The following is a 6,000-nucleotide window of genomic DNA, read 5'->3' on the forward strand; positions in this document are numbered from 1 at the left end:
CTTATTTGGAATGGACTGCAACCACATCCAAGTACCACACATTATTCCACACAATGAGGATAAAAGCAGTGAGGCAGGTCACTGGCTCCCTCTTGTGGACTCGGCCGACTACTTAGCTCTCACTGACTTGAGTGGGCTACCACTCCCAAAGGTGGCTTCTTTCATGCACTCTTAAGGAGGGCTACAGAAGTTCTGGAATGGCTTATGAACAGTCAACGCTAAGTCAAACTTACTGACTGAAATTCTACAACCAACTGCTTCTGAGCCTTTTCTACCTTTCAGTGAGACACTAATGGTGCATAAACAAGGAGAGTGTGCCGTATTATATTGAATGCCCTGCCCTCAGGGCAACCGCGAAGTCGTAGTGCACTGGGGGCAGCGCATGCAAGTGAAATACTGAGCGGCTTTGAAGCAGCCTCTCCATGTTTCACTGTGCAGGCGGCAACCCACGTGCACTTTTAAGGGGATGAGAGATCCCCTTGCAGGCAGGTGCAGTGAGTGACTGAACACGCCTGCAAGGGGATGTCTGGGATGTCTGGGGTGGTCAATAGAACCCCTCCATAGGCCAGCTATCCGGTCACGCACTGACAGTGCACCACCTTTTAGGTGCTGTCAGTGTGCCTCCTGACAGCTTCTTTGCCTCTGCACCCGCATCTATAATATGGCACGGGTGCAAAGGCATTCCCTCATTTGCATGCGGCCACGCTCCTATGCAAATGATGGACCACCCTCTAGTGATAGCGCTGGCGCATATGTGCGCCAGCACTATCTGTATTACAGAAAGGGCAGCACAAACATCTGCTGCCCTTTCTGTAATACCAGCGTGCCCTGGGGGTGCGCAAAGTAGGCGCACATGCCCGGGGCACTTTATGTAATATAGCCCCAGGAGTGCTTTGGAGACTAATCAGAACCAAGGGAAGGGTGTCATGCCATTTCAGTGAAGTGAATGCACACACTTTAGACGCAGTCAAAACTTCAGCGTCCCGTTTTCTTGCTACACAATACCAGATGCCTCTGGCCTGCAGCTACAAAGACCTGTCTGCTCCACTTGAAGTGCCACACACAGCATGTCATTAATTCGTTCTTAAAATGACTGCCATGATCTGACTACAGAGAAACCAAAAGGCTGAATCGAGAGATCAACTCTCTGAACAGTAATTTGCTCACTCAGTGAGTGTAATTTCTCTGAATCATGTGGGCTTCCACTCAACGAGAAAAGAGACAGATTACCACCAAGGTATAGCGCATCCGTGGCAAATGGGCATTTCCACAAAATAAAGTTGCATATGGTTAAAATGAGCATCCGATCTCCCTATGTGACTCGTGGTTACAACTATCCTTTTGCCTGCATTTAACTGCTGGCAAGTTATGCATCTGTGGCGCAAGTTTTTTGCAATGACATGCAAATGGGGGTTAAACCAGTAAGTCTTGATGAGCCGAACCATAGTGTCTCTCCCTGTGTGAGTGTGACAATAGAAATGTCTTGCCACGGGACACAACAGTTAAGTATATGATGAGCGATGGATGGATTGCTTAAATTAATCTCAGCCACTGGTAATTACTCTGGCCACATCCGAGGCCATCATTATTTTGCACACCATGCTACCTCAGTTTGGACCCAACCATATACAAATAAGTCTTGACCCTACTCCAATCCCAATGTATCACAAACTAAACCGACAAAACACAGCGCCATACCTTATGATGTAACTCTGTGGCTCTCACTCCACACCAATCAGCTTCAAGATAAGCAAAATATTAAAAATAAAACAATAACTTTTGTCTGTTCTACTAAAGAAAAATCCAAAGTCAGCAATCACTCTAGGAGAATATTTTCCTCCTGGCACTATGAAACACACAAAGTGAATTCTCCGCCAGCAAAAAATCCCCCTGACTAGCGCAATCTTCTGCGCAAAAGGATTAACTGAACACAAATCTCAGTTAGTACAATTACATGATAGATAAGTCTGTATCTTGGTGCGTCTAATAGTGCTTAACAGTCCAGCAACTCAACTTTAATAGACAAGTCAAAACATTAATATATAACTCTGTATTTATCTCGGGATCTTGGATTACAACAAATCCGATAACAAAACTTCAACTAAAGTTTTATTAACCTCTTCGACGCAGCGCAAATTCCGGCACGGAACGGCAGAATTTGACACGTGTGCAGATCGGACAGCCCCTGGCCGTCCGATGCACACGCCCACCGTGACCAGGGGCTGTCCGATGCATCAAAGAAGTTAAGAGTTGCAAAGTTACAAACTCAAATCATCATTATTAATTGTCATTTAACAGCCTATATATGAATGCGTTAGCCAGTATATTCAAGTAATATGAGGAAAGACAAACTGTTATAAAGTTGACTGAAAGGGAAATTCGAGCAAAAATCAGTTCTTCCATAAAAGTACAAAAGGATTCTACCAGAAAGCCATGAAAAGGCAACAGTAAACATATGCTTGCAAGCAATGCAAAGGGGAATCTACAGACAAAGAAGCTTCTGCTAGCAAGAGGAAAAGGCATCTGAATATGTGTCTGCATTGTGTTAGACCTGGCATTCTTGGCGTGGTTTTCCCTGACTTTTTACCTTTACCTCCTATGTTTTTGATGCTGTGCTGGATTTTGTTTTTGCTGGCTTAAATGCTTTGGGAACTTTGCCACTGCTGATCAGTGTCAAAGTGCATGTGCTCCCTGTGCAAATTGTTTTTGTGATTGCTTATCCCTGATTGGCATATTAGTTTTTCGAGTAGGTCCCTTGTAAAGTGCACTGAGTGTTCCAGGGCTGGTAAATCAAATGCTACTATTGGGCCCGCAGCACTGATTGTGCCACCCACATGAGTAGCCCTGAAAATATGTCTCAGGCCTGCCACGGCAGTGCCTGTGCGCAGTTTGTTAACTGCCATGTCAATTTGGCAAGTGCACCCACTTGCCAGGCCCTAACCTTCCATTTTCTTACATAGGGCACCCCTATGGTAGGCCCAAGGTAATCCCCTGGGCAGGGTTCAGTGTATGAGAAAGGTAGGACATGTACTGGTGTGTGTAACATGTCCTGATAGTGAAATACCGCCAATTTTGTTTTTCACTATTGAAAGGCTATCTTGCCCCATAGGACACAATGGGGAATGCCTTGTAACATTTTACAAGCATATCTTCCCATAGGAATAAGATGGAAAAAGGGAGTTTGTATCACTGAACTCAGGATTTAATAACACATATTTTAGTAAAGATGGTTTTTAAATTGTGTGTTTGAAAATACCACTGTTAGAAAGTGGCTATTTTCTTGTTCAATCATCCTGTGTGCATCTGCCTATTTGTGGATTGACTGTCTGGCTTTGGAGTGACAGGGGCTGTGGAGGTGCAGTTGCTCCAGTAGTCTGGATGAGTCAGCACCAGGCTGAATAGGCCTGATCTACATTTGGAGTGGTCCGAGGAGTAGCACCTGGACCTGAATAGGGCTGTGTCTGCCTTCCACAATGCTAACTCCACCCCCCTGTGATGTGTCTGGAGCCAAGGCTCACACTGACAGTTGATGTTGTTGTGCACTTGCAGAGTGCCCCCAGAACTGGTTTGAACTGGGCTCAGAGCCCCTTGCACAAAGAGAACAAAGACATTTTGGGGTATAAGTATCAGACCTAAAACCCCAGACTTTTGATCATTCCTGGAATTCAAGAGGAACCTTTGCCGAGGAGAAGAACTGAAGAGACTGAGAAGAAGTACTGCCCTTGTTGTGTGTCTGGGATTGGCCTGCAGTGGCTTTTTCTGCCAAGGAAATAAGAAGAACTTTGCTGTGTGCTGTGTCCCCTGCTTGAAGGAGATCTCCAAGGGCCTGAAGTGAGCTGGCCTCGTGTTCAGAAGTCTCAGGGACACAAAGACTTCACCCCCAGCTCCCCTGAACTCTGCTGTTGTGCGTTCTGGCCTGCCGTGAGACGCCTGTGCCAGTTTTGGGCCTATGGAGGTTGTGGCTGCTGTTTGGGAGCTGGAAGAGAAAAGAAACTCAAAGAACTACAGGAACCGATGCATCACTCGTCTTGTGGCTGTTTTTTTGACGCATCTTTGCGTCGCAAAAAGAATTTCTACGCATCGCCGCTGTGAAAACAGTCGCAGCGCCTGTCATCGCTGCAAGAATTGACGCATCGAGGGATCGCAGCTGAAGAGGCCCGATGGAGCGCACCGCCGCCGCATCGATCGCCGCCACATCCCGAAGATCCACGCATCGTACCTGTGCGACGCGCTGCCTCATCACATCACCGTCGCACCGGATCCAGCATGAAGAATCAACGCATAACTCTTCCATACAGACCAGAATCGACGCAACCCTTCCTTTGCGTGCAGCGGGACTGTCGCATCAACGCCTCAGGGTCTCAGGAGTGATGCATCTCTTTGTTTTCCAACGCTGTCGCTGTTTGGCTTGGTGAACTTTGACGCAACTCCAGGTACTTTGGTGAAAAGTCACGCATCCATAGATTTCTATGCTACAAGTTTTCTTGATATCATTTGAAAGTCATATTTTTAACTGTGTATGTTGGATTTTTGTCGTTTTGGTCTTGTCAAGTTTAGATAAAGATACTTTATTTTTCGAAACTGGTGTGGTGTCCATTTGTGGTGTTATCACTGTGTTACTGTGAGTGTTGGTGCGAATACTTTACACATTGCCTTTGGGATAAGCCTCTCTGCTCGTGTCAATCTACCGAGTGGGTGAGCAGGGTTGATCTAAAGTGTGTATCCCCTTACCCCGACTAGAAGCAAGGGTCCCTATTTGGACAAAGGTACCTACCTCTGCCAACTAGAGACTTCCATTTATAACTCGTTGCATTAACTTTAATTACACATTTCCCTAACATTTTTCTACACCTACACAAGACTCACATGAGGGGAACCAATCAAGCTGAAGTACAAACTCATTAGTTTCTCAAACTAAGGCACAATGAAATCACACTAGAGATCCTTCAGACTTAGCAGTTATCTGCAACATAACGAGATACGTTCTCCAAGGCTGTTCTTTGCTGGGGCATCGCAACAGCTCATTAACATAATCAGCAAGAATTAAGTAAAATAAACTTTTTACATGAGGGCAGAGAATAATAGATTAATTGCTTGAAATTGCTGGTTCAGCTTCTTCTGAAATATACACAAGGAAGAAATGGCAACCAAACGGCCATTTTAAAATGAGTCCTGCTTTAGATATAGGTTAACTCAAATGTGAAATACACACAGTAAATTCATGTGCACGTGCATATGTTAATGTCTAATTTCTGATAGAATCTAATAACCGCAGATTCCTTGCCATAGAATATTCCCCAGGTGTCAGACTCTATCCGGAAAATCTTGAACAGTACTTCTGAATGCTGGTAGGTGGAGTTGATTGGTTCAGCATCAGAAGTGAGGTGTGTGGTGCCTATGTATAGGTGCCACGTCGGTAAGCTGACATCAATGACTTTCTTTCCACGCCAACAGCGCAGATCCGAAGAGCTACATCAGCCAGTTTTTGACCCATCTTTATTCTTTTTACTTTTTCTTGACTCTTTTTTGAGCAAATAACTCCCACTGTGTGAGGGTTATTTCCTCTAACAAAATTACAGGATTTAAGTCTTGCAGGGAATGTCACAGACAGATGTCTATGTCTGATCCCCATTTGGTCTGTCTCTGGTGCCTGGGGTTTGGCCTTGACCCCATGGCCTGCGTTGACTGCAAGCCGATGCTCCCCGAGGCGATCTGCGAGGGGGTCATGAAGCTCCTGGTGGTGCGGCACAAGAAAGCTCTGCATCATTCTTGGTCCCACTCTCGAGGGAGATCTTGGGCGACTCCCAGAGTTAGTCCCACAGACTGCCGTCATTCCACTCCAAAATGTCCTCCTCAAAGTTGGGTAAATCTAAGAAAAGCAAGAAAAAGAAGTTGAAGCGTTCTTCGACTTCTCCATCCTAACGCTGTGTTTTGAGGCCCCGCTCCCGCACTCCACCTATGGTGGGCCCCTCTTTCATCTTCCCCGACTTCGACAGAGTG

The sequence above is a fragment of the Lissotriton helveticus genome, chromosome 8 (assembly GCF_964261635.1).
Source record: "Lissotriton helveticus chromosome 8, aLisHel1.1, whole genome shotgun sequence".
Lineage (NCBI taxonomy): Eukaryota > Metazoa > Chordata > Amphibia > Caudata > Salamandridae > Lissotriton > Lissotriton helveticus.